Genomic DNA, 16191 nt, shown 5'->3' with positions numbered 1-16191 from the left:
CATTGACCCATGTTAATTATATGATTAGCACCTATATATTAAATCTTGAGATGATTAATAATATTAATATTAATTCAAAATATTAATGTATAGATAATGTCTTAAAAATCTATTAATATTAGTTTTGATTGTACTAGCTAGTTGTTTTCCCAAATATTTAGTTAAAATTAAATAGTAATATTATCTTAAATTACTCTATATATGCAATTATGCAACTTGGTAGTCTCACGAGGCTACCACACCGTTCATGAATCACCATTGCCATTGGATGTTTATAGATCAATGACTAAAGTTGAGTTTTACACTGAAAGGAAAAAGAAACCTTGTCATTTCAAATGCGTCCCAGAATCATGACACGTGCCACTAAACTCCTCAGTCGACCAACAAATAACAATGTCATTTCAATTTGGTGATGACGTGACACTGACATGTCTGACTCGTGATGTGAGTCATCCTGATACTCGACTAGCTTAGTTGATGGGAGTGGGACCCACGACCCATGGGGCCACCACACCATTCACCGGTGTCATTGGATGTTTATAGATCAACGATCGAAGTTGAGTTTCAGGCTAAAAGGAAAAAGATTCCTCTTCATTTCAAACACATCCCAGAATCATGACATGTGTCACTGCTTAGTTAACACATTGACATAATCACATTCCACTTGCAGTTAACAGTGACATTATGAATGACATTAATACATTATGACGGGTTAGTTAACACTTAATGCATGTCTAGTATAACTAGTGGTCCACAATTCCACTCACATTTAAACTGAAAGTGTACTGTGTGACAAGTGTGATGACTATCGACTATAGAGTACATATTGTACAATTTTGCAGTTATACGTTGTTTGCAGATTTAGAAATTAGAAAGGGGTTACAATTTGCAAAGTTACAATGCAACAAAGTTATGAATTGTGGTCCGAGGAAAGAAACAAACTACAATCTCTCAGCTCTCTGCAAAAATTGAAAATAAGGGCAACATGAACTTGAATGGATAAGTGTAACTACTAAAATCTTGAACATTTACGTCCCTCATTTTAAATTTTTCAAGCCTCTTGATTTACAACTTTACTGTTTATATTATATATAAAAAATTAGTCTGTGAGGTTTTAATTTTGAATCACTCCTGTAGGCTTGTAGTTGTGTTTAAATATTTACCATGACGGGCAAAATAACAGAATTCCACAATATGCTTAAAACACCAGGTTTCAATAATTTATTCCATGATATACATGATCCTATTATTCATGGAAATAAGGGTCTAATGGAGATAAGATTTGCACTTGAAAACAAGTGGAACGATCCAAATAAGGCTTCAAAATTTTATTCATTTAACCCTAGTGTAAATGCAACTGCAAATAAAATTGCACTGTAGGTAGCTAGGTCAACACACATGGTATTACCTTAAGCATTCCCTTGCCCAAAAATTGTTATGCTCTGCGCCGAAAATTATGATGAAAATAGAAAAGCAATTTTGAATAAAATTACTCAAGAGGAAATTGTTTCCATAACTGAGAGTGAATTTGTTAGTCTATTGAACCTAAGGCTTCAGCAACAATAGTCAAGCGTACATATTGACCTAGGAAAGTTGGCAAATGATTATGAAAAATTAGATGCAAAACAGAGAGATTCTTATATCAGAAGAATAACAAGCGGTTGTAGGCTGAGTCCAAATCACATGCCTCCTTATGATTTTGAATTTTTTGTGCCATGGGCACAGGACAATATTTCCTTGCTACCATTTTGTTTGGGACTGGATAGTAACAAACAAGTGGATGCCAACATTCTTGAAATGCTTTATCATATTCATTTTTAAAAAGAACCAATAAGATATCATTTTATTGAGCACATTGTTCGTTGCATGCAAGATCAATTACTAATGATTTAAAGAGGTTCACAGAAGACATTTAGATTCACAACCTACTTGTGTTATCTTCTCCTAGTAAAGCACCGTGCATTATTTGAGGTAAACAAGCTTTGCAGTCAGACTCAAGGCCAAAATCTAATATATGAGTGGACACCTTAGATAAGGATGATTGATAACAGAAGGAACTACAAAAATTTTGTAGACTTCTTTTTGTCACCAATGTACCATATAATTGCAGGCACTCTAATGCCTAGATTGCCTATTACTTGTAGAAATTGCATTCAACTCGAAAGTGAACTACAATTGGCTAACTGGTACTTAATGGAAGAGTACACTATGTTTAGGTTCTATGGTTCATGGGTAGAACCCTAAAAACTTCCAATACATGTAACAGAGAGGGTATTTGCATTGGAATATGTATGACAAATGGAGAGCACAGATGTACTCTTTCATGGTCAGTACAAAAGAAAATGATATTTACCTCCTTTCCATTCTCCTTTGGAGGGTTCGCATTTGAGAGAAGAGGATTCAAAGTGGCAAAAGCCTTTTTTTCAATTTTTTGATTTGATGTTGATAGTCACTAGCAGTATGATCCACTGAACATAATTGGAGCAAGGCTTAAGGGCATTGGGACTTCTGCAAGAAAATATCAACATGAAAGTATGCCTTTGATTGAAAATTTTAAAAACATGGACTCCTGGGAGGAGGTCAAAAAATAGATGGAGAAATATGCTGCTAAAAATAATATGTCAATATAGGAATTGCCATCACAAATAATGGCATTGCACAAATAGAAAGGAAAAGTGCAGGGCATGACATCGTCCAATTTCTACAAGAAAGCTAATAAACCATTTACAAAACCTATTCCAAAAGAGCTAATGAATGAATTTATAGATGCTAGATGGAGTTGAAGTAAAATTTCTCAATTTTGAGAAATGAGGAAGAATCTCGGTGAGCTAGAGACCTCTGTAGATCATGATGAGGTTGAAGAGGATACAATGTTTGACGAATTGTGGAATAAGGAGCATCCACCTGAAGCACATCATAGTGATACTAATGATGATTATGATGACCAAGATTATTTAAATCTCTCATCTAGTACACAAATTTAGACAGGAGTTGATGCATCCACCAAACTTCTATATAGAAAAGGGGCAGAAATTGTAGAAAAAATGGGCTACCAAGTTTCTAGTGGTCTGGGTCCAAGTGGAGAAGGGGTTTGGTTGACACCTCAACCACTAGCTATAGCACCAAAAAATGGTTAGAAACTAGGCCTTGGGCATGGAGATCAATCATCAACTCAGTAAATTCCATCCACATTGGATTCATCTTAGTTAATTAAATTTGTTCCTGCTTTATTTACAGTTCCACTTCCAAGCACTCAGATTCAATTTGAATCAACTGTCACTCCCATAGCTATAGATATCATGGGTACAACTATAACTAGTGATCCAAAAAGTACATTGTATATAGATGCAAAAAAATTTGGTCTCGGAGATCAAGAAAGTGTAAAGAAGCAGAAGGTTATGACAAGTATTAGTAGTACTACTAGTTCAACAATGCCAATGGTGACTGTGAGTCCAACAATTGCCCATCCTTCAGGACAAAACCCCCTAAACAGTCCACAAACCCCACTAATGGGTCTAGGTGTTGGTTATCCTCATGGTATTGGTGGAAGCTCATACATTAGTGCAAGTGCTACTACTATTTGACCATTCAAACATTCAATTGTCTCACAAAATCCTAATTTTTATTACAATGAATTTGTAACTAACTATGAAAAATCAAAAAACAAGGATAGACAAAATAATAAGACAATGAAAATGTAAGTAATTGCTGTAGCTTGTGATGCAGAACCTGCAACCAACAGGTTATTTCTCACATATGACCCAGATAAAGATATGATGGAATTCATGGTTGTTATGCCCCTAGCTAGAGATAACAATCCACCAAAGAGTTAGTTAGATCCATTTGAATTTCAAGTTAGCATCCTCCAAATGATTTATCCAAAATTAAAAAGGTGGACAAGATAAATGTGTCCAAAATGACCAACCAAGTGGTCTACAGTTCAGTGATGAAGTTGGAGAGAGAGAAAGGGAAGCTTCAGGGCACAATAGATAAGTTAAAGGCAGACCTGGCAAATGTAAAGGAAAGTGAGAAAGCAGTAGTAAATAGGTACAAAGAATTAGAGAAAAGGATGAAAAAATCATCCTCTGGCTCTAAAGAAGCAATTGAACAGTAAGAACAAATGGACGCAAAATTGAAAACTCTGAGAGAAAATTTGGAAAAAATGAAAAAAAAAACTTCAAGATGAAAAAGACTCTTCAATAAAGTTATACAGAAACTTGGAGAATGCTGCAAATGTAAACAATAAGTTAAATAAAGAATTGGAAAATGAGAGGGTAAAAACAAAAGAGGGGGAAGAGAAAGAAAAAGGGTGGAAAAATAAAGCAGAGAAAATAAGAAAACATAGTGAACACCAGTACTCATAAATGAAGGAAAACCTAAAGAAGGAAAATGATACTATTAAAAAATATGAAAATGGCTTGAATGACCATGTAAATAATATAGTAAAGCAAAAAAAAAATTACTTCGGGGGGCAAATAAAGACTTCTACTGATAGGTTGTGTGATTGGTTTGAACTGTATGAAGTTCTTACACATGTTTTTGGGAAGCTGAAAGAGCAACTTGAGGAGAACAAAAGTTTTGGTCAGAGACAGAAAACTACAAAGTATATTATGGAAGAAATCAATAGCACTGCAGATAGGCATTTGGCAAGCAAGGGAATTTAGGACCGCATTGGTTCAATAATAAAGGCGATCTCTGTATTTCATAAATTTCAAAAACTAAAAAAAGAAGAAAAAGTTCTTGCTTTATTTGGGCCAAAGCTCGCCAAGATGAACAATAAAACAACAAAATTGATATCTCTTGGTTTACCGAGTCCTAGACCTGATTTCTCAACAATGGCTTTCATTGGAAGAGAAGTTTACAAACAAAAGTTGGAGGACCAAATAAACTTTGATTTAGGCAACCTTCCTCTGGACTGAACTCATGAAGGCATTGCAAAGTACATCAAAACATTCACAAATTTGCATGCACTAGTGGAAGGAACATTGCTTGAAACTCACTCTTCCAAGTATGGAATGCTAACGAGAATACAGGTCATTTACCATAACATCATTAATTTTGCCCTTCCAACTGAAGAAGAATGGAGCATGCTACAAAAACTTATAGTCTGTATGTGAAAGTACTTTTAGTTTCAATCATCTCTATATCTGTACTATATATGAATATCTTTCATATTATCCTACATTCTACAGTCTAGATTCTAGAATTGAGTTTAAAGTAACAAGTTTGAACTTTGTTTTTTGAATAGGATTAATGTTGCAGTCTTGCAAATGCTATTGCCTATGCTAAATTGCTAATTTACTAAACTGGCCTGTCAAATGCATAAATATAAAACTAAAGTTGTAGAGGTGTTGTAGACTTGTAGATGTCATACTGATTTAGATTTTGAGACTCCACATTAGGCAAATCGACCTAAAGTTGTTGTTGCTCCCTTGTTTCTATAAAAGGGAATTTAGGGTCATTGTCTTACAAGAATTGTACCATATTAGCTAAATATTGCAAATGAAAACCATTAATAATTATTAATTGTGGAATTGAATATATGATTCTATCTAATTTTCATGTTTTCCAATTCAATGTATGTTGAATAAATGAATATAATAGAAAACAAAATTTCATTCAGGAATTTCAAATTCAAATATCAATGATCATTGATGACATGATATAAACTACACTCTACAGTAATAATACTCTTTGTTCTCAAATTTTAATGATGAAACATAATACATTCTAATTTCTTGATTTTCTAAAATGAACATTGAATGATAGGATATCATATAGTAGTTAATAAGTTCAAAAAATACCTATTGGTTGCCATTGCTAATTTAGCAAAAATTTCCTGAATTTTTCAATTCATCTCTATGTCATCATCATCATCCAATTCTAGTAGTCCGGTTGCTTCATTGTTTTCTTTATTTTCATTTGTGTCTTCTTCAACTTCAAGTTCACTTTGACCTCCACTTCTATGACTCCCAATCCAATGGCCAGTGCCACTGCCAACCGTACTTGTCCCACTTGGAGTCACTGTAGGAGATTGGTTAATGGTGTTGCCCACCCCTCTTCTTTTGGATATTTTCTTCTAGATTTCCATTCCATTTTGATAAGGAAAAGTATTGACATCATACCTAGATGTGTATACCCTCAAGCATGATTCCAAATTCTTGTCTAGTTTGTTTCTTAGCTTTGATTTTAGGAAGCCCAAAGCACTGAAATCTCTCTCATCCTCCACTGAACCCAATATCATGGTTTGACATAGATTAGCAAGCTTCAAGTACTCTGAAATTTCTTCACGCAACAATGTGCTCTGTTTTAGTTCTGTCCAAAGCTTTGTTGTCGAGCCCTCTTCATGTGGGTTATACATTAATTGATATTGATGCTTCATGGTCCTTGCAAAGATGCCTGATTTCTATCTAAGAAGACCCTCATCTAATATTCTATTGATAGTCACTCCATTGAATTCTATAGATTTGCAAAATTCCTTTATCAAAATCAACAGCCTTCTACAATAATCTTCCTTATTGTTGAAGGACCAATATTGAGGAAACACAATTACCATGGCCTCAAGCAGTTGATCATATGGGAATCATGATATTATTTCAGAGGAAACTCTATAGGCTATGTCCCTTGTAGTAGATGCTATAGACTCGAAGATCTTGGTAAACTCTTCCCTTGTAACTCTTGTAGCTCACTTCTTTGGGGCACTGTAGTACATTGGTATCTAAAATCCCCTTACACAAACACATAAATCTCCATTTTCAACGATTTTTAAATAATTATCAGGATCATCCAAATCTGTTAGGTTTTGCCAGTGATTAAATCTATGATCGGATAAATTTAGGTCAATACGATAGAGACTATCGAGGGCTCGGCATGACATTTTACGCAACTAAGCTTATTCTGCAATATACATGGCTCTTTGCTGGGCTTTCATCATAATTAATCTCATTTCTTCTAGCATGGGAAGAAGAGATGCCAAAGTCAAAAGTGTCTCTATATTGCTTAACCTCCAAAGTAGGTCATCACATCTCTGATTTTCTGCATTGTCCCCATTTTTGTAGATCCGTCCAATCAAAGATTGGTATTCATAAAATACTCAATGCACTGGTCCATCCAAAGAGATCCATCTAGTTTCAACATCTTTTAGAAGCTTGTTTCCATTGATAATTCCATTAGAAAAGTGTTGAAATTCCCTAAAACGCTTGGGACTTCGAAAAAAATATGCATACAACTCTCTTACTAAATCTTCAACCTTGTTTACTGAAGGAAACTTCTTCACAATTCTAAAAGCAAGATTCATCCTATGGGCCATATAGTGAATGCCAACAACATATGGTGAACAAGAAGCCTGCATCTTTGTGCAAAGACCATTCCTTTGACCTTGCATTATAGAAGCTCCATCTGCTCCAACATAGACCAACTTCTTCGCTATTTTCAATTCATCCATAGCTCCATATTCAATTAAATTGCTCTTTACTAACTGAAATAAAGTTTCTGCTATTGCATTGTCTCTCAATTTAGCAACAGTTAGTAGATGTGGTTGGCGAACATTATTCTGTATAGTATAAACATGCATGCATACCCAAAATGTATTATCTATTGCCGTAACTTTTTCTAAGGACAATGCAATAACGGTTGACTCTTTTATTTTTCTTTGTACATCCTCTATTTCAACCTACGCAATACAACTTGCCCATTTGCATCCACTGTTTATTGACCAATGACTGGCAAGATAGTTAGGAACTTTCAGAAAGTGTAACAAACCACTCTTTTCTAGATAGTCTGTCATTGGGTGCCCTCTGCTCAAAATATAGAGAACATTACTTAATTGAACAACTTTTCCACCTTCTTCTACTTCACTTGCTTTTGCAAAAATAGCATTATTAGAACCTTGAACTTCACCAGGCTTCATCTAAAATTTTTGAAACATATAATATTCTTCAACATTCCTTTTATGTTGACATTGCTCCTTTGTTTTATATCTTACCACTTTTATTTCCTTACCATCTATAGTTGAGGTTTCGTAAATCTTACCAACATGTTTCTCTATGGTGTCTAGTTTAAGCTGCAACTGCTTTTCCTTTTTATACTTCCAACTACAAATTGCACATCTGCATTCTACTGGTGGCTGACCTACAATTGGATTGTCCACAGGCTCAATGAATGGAAACTTTGCTACCCAAACAAATTTAAATCTCCTGGCTATCTCCCATTAACGATCTTTTTTTCTTTCAATTTTCCTCTCCCTTTAGTGTTGCTATTAATTGCACCATCATCATCACCGGAGTCGATTGATTCATCCTAGTACAAGTTATTTACTAGATATTCTTCTTCAAGGTCATCTTCATTAGAGATATCAGGTTCTGCAACTCCGTCACCAGATTTCATAGGCTCCCCAATTTGTTGAATGAACCCTTGTGTAGATTGAGATTGTACAGGCTCCTCTAATGATGTACCTTCCTTACTTTGACCAACACTGTTGTGTTTACCCCCATCAAAGAATGAAGATATATTTTTACATTTCGTTGGCCTCTCTTGGACATCTCCACCTTCATTAGTCCTACTCCTCTTCCTATTTAAATTTGACTGTGACATCTGCATCAAATTAAGGCTGCAATAAAATACTATGGACTTGTAGTCATAGTCGTTCTGGTTCTCTACTGATTGCAATACTATGAAGAAGGCTCCTTTTTTTGGTATGTTTCAATAATGAAACTCATATATCTTAGATAGACAACTACAAATAAACTTTTTTCATTTTGGCGAATGGACCAACTGTTACATATGATAAGAACTAATATTTGGTGAACCCCATGTAATTTCAAGTAATCTAGTGGGAAAATAGGGCAGGAATTTTAGACCCCATTGTGTGTGATGCATGGTGAATTGGGTCCTAGGACAAATAAGAATTTCACATAGGAAAATGGTAATTTGGCGAATGATGATCGTCGAAAGAGACACTCAATTAATTTCGTGGTGAATAAGAGTAAACATTAAAGAGAAATATGGGTGAAGAACCCGACTACCAAACTAAAATTATGTAATAATTTAGTGGCAAATGTTATGACCACTATATGAGTATTTTATAAAATTTGGCCGAACTGGTCAACTAGTATACAGTTTTTTTTTTTTTGCCAATTTCTATAGCCCGATCAGGACATATTTGCCAAGTGGTGAATAATTGCCACCAAAAAAATCCCTGGTTATAGAGTCTACAATGGTGCTTTGGATTTCATCCTTATGGGAGTAATCTGAAGGCATGTCCAGCAATCCATCAGCTGAGAGGAAATGCCTCCAATTGGTGGCATTAGGAGGAGACTATAGGAGGAGTGAGGATGGATACCCTCACATGGGAGTCATTCTTGGAGAGATTTTGAGAGAGGTACTTATCTGAACACTTCAGATAGAAGAAGATTGAGGAATTTCATTCTCTATATCAAAGGGGTCTCACAGTAGCTCAATATGAAAGCAGGTTTCTCGAGCTCCTTCCTTATGTTGAATACATGAAGGATGAGAAACTGCAAGTACATCGCTTCATCATGGGCCTGAATTTTTTACTCCAAGGTCTAGTCCATTTGGCTAACAGGATAGTTAGGAACTTTCAGAAAGCATTAAAAACCACTCATTTCTAGATAGTCTAAAATTGGACGCCATCTGCTCAAAATATAGAAAGCACTACTTAATTCAACAACTTTTCCACATTCTTCTACTTCACTTGCTTTTTCAAAAATAGCATTAATAGATCCTTGGACTTCACTAGGCTTCGTCTGAAATTTTTGAAACATATAATATTCTTCAGCATTCCTTTTATGTTGACATTGCTCCTTTGTTTTATATCTTACCACTTTTATTTCCTTACCATCTACAATTGAGGTCTCATAAATCTAACCAACATGTTTCTCTATGGTGTCTAGTTTAAGCTGCAACCACTTTTCCATTTTATACTTCCAACTACAAATTGTACATCTGCATTCTACTGGTGGTTCACCTATAATTGGATTATCCATAGACTCAATGAATGGATACTTTGCTGCCCAATCTGGGCATCTCCCATTGATGATCAGTTTTTCTTTCAATTTTCCTCTCCCTTTAGTGTTACTATTAATTGCTTCATCCTTGTACTAGTTATTTACTAGATATTCTTCTTCAAGGTCATCTTTATTAGAGATATTAGGTTCTACAACTTCGTCACAAGATTTATTAGGCTCCCCAATTTTTTGAATGGACTCCTGTGTAGGTTGAGTTTGTACAGGCTCCTCTGATGATGTACCTTCCTTACTTTGACCAACACTGTTGCCTCTACCCCTGCCAAAGTATGAAGATATATTTCTGCATTTTTCTGGCCTCTCTTGGACATCTCCACCTTCATTAGTCCTAGTCCTCTTCCTATTTAAATTTGATTGTGACATCTCCATCAAATTAAGGATGCAATAAAATACTATGGACTTGTAGTTGTAGTCATTCTGGTTCTCTACTGATCGTAATACTATGAAGAAGGATCCTTCTTTTGGCATGTTTCAATAATGAAACTCATATATCTTAAATAGACAACTACAAATAAACCATTTTCATTTTAGTGAATGGGCCGACCATTACATATGATAAGAACTAATATTTGGCAAACCTCGCATAATTTCAAGTAATCGAGTGGGTGAATAGGGTGAGAATTTGGGACCCCATTGTGTGTGATGCATGGCGAATTGGGTCCTAGGAAAAATAAAAATTTCACATAAGAAAATGGGAATTTGGCGAATAATGATCATCAAAAGAGACACTCAATTAATTTCATGGCGAATAAGAGTAAACATTAAAGAGAAATATGGGCGAAGAACCCGAATACCAAACTAAAATTACGTAATAATAGTGGCAAACGTTCTGACTACTATATGACTATTTTATAAAATCTAGGTCAACTGGTCAACTAGTATACGATGTTTTTTTTCACTAATTTCTATAGCCCGAATGGGACATATTCACCAATTGGCGAATAATCGCCACTAAAAAAATCCCTGCTTGACCCATTGGGTGAAGTAATCTCTTTTCCATTTGATGTGCTACAATCCTCTTTCTTTTTCCATGCCTTATTCGTCTTATCTCTAATGTGTTCAACATTTACCTTGCCTTTTCCTTTATCAAATTCACAACTTGGTGGCTTTGACTTTGTTGGGCAATACCTATTGATGTGACCAGTCCTCAAATAGCTAAAACATGTGATTTGACTTAACCACCTTTTGTAGTTACAACTGAAGTGTGTTCTAATACAATTATTAGGAACATGTCCATATTCTTGACAATAATGACAACTATATCTTGTATTATAATCCTAGTTATAAGAGTTTTCATTGTTCCTTACCTTTACCCGCCTATTTGATGACCGCATGGGTTTGGGTCTACATTCAAAAGCTCTATGTCCATACTTCTGATAGTTGTACCAATATCCTTCAAATCTTTGTCTATGCATGGTCTTAGTTCTGCATTCATGTGCTTTATGACCTTTCCTGTTACATTTATGACAATGAATCATGTTCTTTGGCTTAACATTCTAAATTTTAGTCTTGCTCCTACAGACATTAGCAGTATGTCCTTTCTTACCACAATTATGACAAGTAGGTTTAGAGTTCTTAACTTTTTTGTTCCTTTCTTCTACATTTTTTGATGATTCTCCTTCTTCAGTACTTGTATATCCCAGTCCAAATGTATCATTATTAGATCTAGGGGATCTCAATAATTTCTCAAAGTATTTGATGGCTTTATTTGGTTTGTTAAAACTTTCAACAATTTTTTTTCTCTCTTTAGGTCACTCTACAATTGTTCATTCTACAACTTCAATGTAGTTATCTCAATGTCCTTGACATTTAACTCATAGTTGGCATTCATCATTTGACTTACAGTATCCAATTGCATGTTGGAAATCTTGGTTAGCTCTATTTTCTTCTCTTCTAGTCTATTGGCCGAAATTCTTGTCTTCTTCAATCATGGATTTTTCTTCCATAGTTTTCTTCTTTTGTTCAATTACCTCACATAGCAGCATGGCTTGTGATCCTTGCTCTAACTTGAGATTTCTAATTTCCTCAACTTGGGCTCTATTATTTTCCATTAGATCTACAACTTCTACATCAAATTCATTGGAGTCTCCATTTGCAAATAGCTTAGTAGTGTCTATCTATCTATATTGTCCATTTTTCTTCACAATAGCAATCTCTTTCCATCTCTTCTAGGAATTATTTAATTCTTCTCTTGCTTGATTCAGTTGATGTAGTATGAGATGTATTTCAATCTCTTGGTTCTCAATAATCTTTCCCAACTTGTAGACTTCCATTTCAAGATCTTGACTCAAAACTGCACAGCTTCTTTTTCAGAGAACAAAGATCTAATACCAATTGTTGGAATTACAATAGGAAAGGTAAACTTCTAGAGGGGTTTTGGGGAGGGCAAGTGGGGGGGTAGGGCGGGCAGGGTGCTGAATTAGTAGTTTAAACTTGGAGCCATAAAACTTTCACCACACATCCATCTCATGCATTCAATGAGTAAACTGAAATAATATGTAAAACATATACATCTAAATCATGTAAAAAAGTAAGAATTCACACACATAACACTAAATATGATTACCCAGAAACCATCAATGTGAGAAGGTAAAATTGGGGTGGGGATGACACCTGCAAATCTTCACTATTGTAGCAATAAAGTGTATCCAATGAAGGTTACAATATTTTGACCATGAACCATGATCTACCCTGTGAAAGGTTTTCCCTATTAAAGGCTTACAAAGACTGTTAGGTCTCACCTTGTTAGAGGATTTCAACACCCTGTTAAAATTGTGTCTAGTTAAAGGACTTTAATTTACAACTAAGTAAGCACCCTATTAAAGGATTTCATAAAGCCTATTAGGAATACTCTATTAATATATTTTGACTAAAATCATCAATTAGAATGTCTCGGCATTGATTGTGCAATTGGCACTTGCTTTCCTAGTAGAAGATCACAACTAAAGAATTACCTCTTGATCTTTCTCAGTTAGATGTCTCTATGTTGTATCCTTTCCTTTATCCAATGTTCTACTCTAACTAATTTTTCAATTCAATCTTACTTCATAACTTCTAAGTCACTACGAATGCTTTGTTTGCACAAGTAAACTATGTTGGAAATATTCAGGACTAACAAGATTACTGAGAGGGGAGGGGTGAATCAGTAAACTTTAAAATTTAACCAATTGAGCATAATAACAAATTCACCATTCATTCATCTACTTTACTGAACACATGAAAATATTAACACACTAATTTGGTGACCAAGAAAACTTTCAAATTGAAAGTAAAACTGGGGTGGAGATAACTTAAATACTGCAGTATAAAGTTGGCCGGTTAAGGCTTACAATGATCACTTTTGGTGATCTGCCCTGTTAGGAGCAAGTAGGACTACTAGATCCACCTTGTTAGAGGATTTACAAACATACAATGAAGTATGCACTCTGTTAGGAGATTTACAAAAGACTGTTAAGTCTACCCTGTTAAAGGATTTACAAAACTGATTCACCTGTTAGGATGAAGCAGTGGATCTGCTTGCAACTGGTTTGCTGATTAGATCTTATGTACTGATCACTTGATGTGATGGATATATCTTTGCTGCTCCTTGATAACCTTGTTGAATACTCCGCTTCTGATTCTCTTTCAATTCACTCTTACTTAACTATTACTTCTCTTCATCATTTCTCTCTATCTATATTGCAAATGGCACAATACATTACATATATACCATTCCAATAGTTAAAGCAACAAGGTCGGCCAAACACAAGTGGACAAAACATTACTGAGTTGGCTAGATAGTAGAAAACTCAGGTTACTCAAACTCACTCGGTGACCTTCTGGCACTCGGCATCCACTACATTACTCGGCATCGTCATGCACTCGGTAGAGGTAGGCGCTCGGTCCATACTAATCACTCTGAGTAGCTTGGAACTTGGTAACCACTGGTGACTCGGTAAACATTGTGTCACTCGGTAGAAATTAACTCCTTCGATTCACTTGGTAAGCACTGAATACTTCTTTTATCTTTCTGTCTTGGTAATCACTAAAACCTTCATTTACCTTCCTGACTCAGTAAATACTAAATCCTTCGTTTACCTTCCTAACTCGGTAAACACTAAAACCTTCATTTACCTTCTTGACTCGATAAACACCAAAACCTTCATTTACCTTTCTGACTCGGTAAACACTAAAACCTTTGTTTACCTTCCTGACTCAGTAAACACTGCTGAACATACTTGGTAACCAATGAATGCTCAATATCAACTGTAAAATGAGTGATGAACTCGGTAAGCATTCAAAATCAAATAAGTGTTGTAACTAATGACAAATGTATCATTATTCCAACAATCTCCCCTTTTGGCATTAGTGACAAAAACACTTATGAGCCAAAATTTATATACAAGATCTGACAAAACTGATTTGATTCTGCTGTGCTGTGTGCTGAATATACATGGGCTACCTTACATATAACTCCCCCATACAATATACACAAGGTTTTTACATGAGTTATATGACTTTATTCTTTATTACTTTATTACCTTCTCCCCTTTTGTGTCTGATTTTCTGATTTTCCTCTATATAGTGCTTTCTCCCCCTTTTTGACAATAATGCCAAAGAATAAAGAATGTATTTACATGGAGACACCAAAATGTGTGATAAACTCAGAATGTACCTGAAGAATTAGTTGCAGATTTTTATCCCAATTGTCTTGCAGGAATTTACATAAGGAGAGAGCTACTTGAACTTCTGCAGAAAGTTCAATCACATGGTCTGCAACAGAGAAATTATTGGCATGGATCAGTGTTTTTGAATATGCAATGTGCTTCTGCATTGTGTTCATGATAGGAAGGATCATATTCTGGATGTCAATCAGAGTAGACCTGATCCTTGCTTCCTCTCTCAGCAATTCTGCCTATTTCTCTGACAAAAATTTGATTCTCAGATGATGGGATGAACTTGCACTGTGGTCAGATTGCAGCATTTGGGCACTGACCTTCATATCTGCATCAATTTTATTCAACTTTTCTTTGATTTCTTTGGTATACTCGGTAACATCACAAAGTTTTGCAAAAAGTGAGGTTACATTATTAAAAGAATTTTCAATGTCAGACAAAATTGAGGTTAATTCAACCTATTTTATTGCTAAGTGCTGAGCAATGTGCTCAAGCACCTTATATTCAAATTTTTTTTCTTCTTTCTCTATTAATTTTTCTTGTCCTGAGATATCCTCATTGAATTTATTCACTGCTTCTTCTAGTTGTAACAAAATGTGTTGAGATGAATCCACATCAACACCTATAGCCTCAGTTATTACGTTTTTAGCACTCTCAATTATATTGAATTCTCTGTCCCTTTCATTCCTTAGCTGCATTTTCCGTGCCTTTTGCTCTAATAGCTGACTAATCATTCTCATTTCATCAACTGATGCAGTATCTAGATCTATCTTAGGAATGACAATGTCCTTATCCAGATCTATTTCTTCATCTACTGCCTTACTGGAAAACATGTATCTCTTTGGTTTTTCTGCAGTGACTGCGCCTTTTCCCTTTGAAATTGAAACAATAGTTGATGATGTTGGACTGGCTATCAAAATTGGAATGGGACCAACTAAAGGTAAACTAAGAGAAGTGCTGGCTGTATCAAAACTTGATATACTTCCCAAAAATGATGTACTAGTCAAAAATGATGTACATACTGGTATATTTATAGTTAGAGAACTGACTAGAGCAAAAATTGGGGCCAATGTGGTTGAGGAAGACAAAATTGGTAAGAAACTAGGAAGACTTACTGTATAAGTTGCAGGTGGAAGAGATACACTCGGTGAAGTGACTGCTGCAGTGGATGACTCGGTGACTGATGATGTGCTTGGAAGCTCGATAACTAAAGAAGTGACTACTAGCTCGGTAGATGAAGTGCTTGGCACTTGCATTGCAGAAACCTGGAGTTGAGAGGAGACAGGTGAAAATTGAGCAATGGATGTCTCTGTTGTGCTCACAATCTTGCTTGAAGATCCTATCTCCATAGTAGATTTTACAGTCTTTGGTGGAGAGTGAGGAAGGGAGGCAATGACATCAGCTGCAATTTTTACTGGATCTTCTTCCTCTCTGTCTTGTTCATCCTCTTCTTCTTCCTCCATTTCTTTTTCGGCTTCTTCTTCCTCAATTTC

The sequence above is a fragment of the Cupressus sempervirens genome, chromosome 8, assembly GCF_028749045.1.
Source record: "Cupressus sempervirens isolate cs-2001-9-10 chromosome 8, ASM2874904v1, whole genome shotgun sequence".
In the NCBI taxonomy this organism is placed as follows: Eukaryota; Viridiplantae; Streptophyta; class Pinopsida; order Cupressales; family Cupressaceae; genus Cupressus; species Cupressus sempervirens.
The sequence above is the reverse complement of the archived record's forward strand: the minus strand, read 5'-3'. Positions refer to the sequence as shown.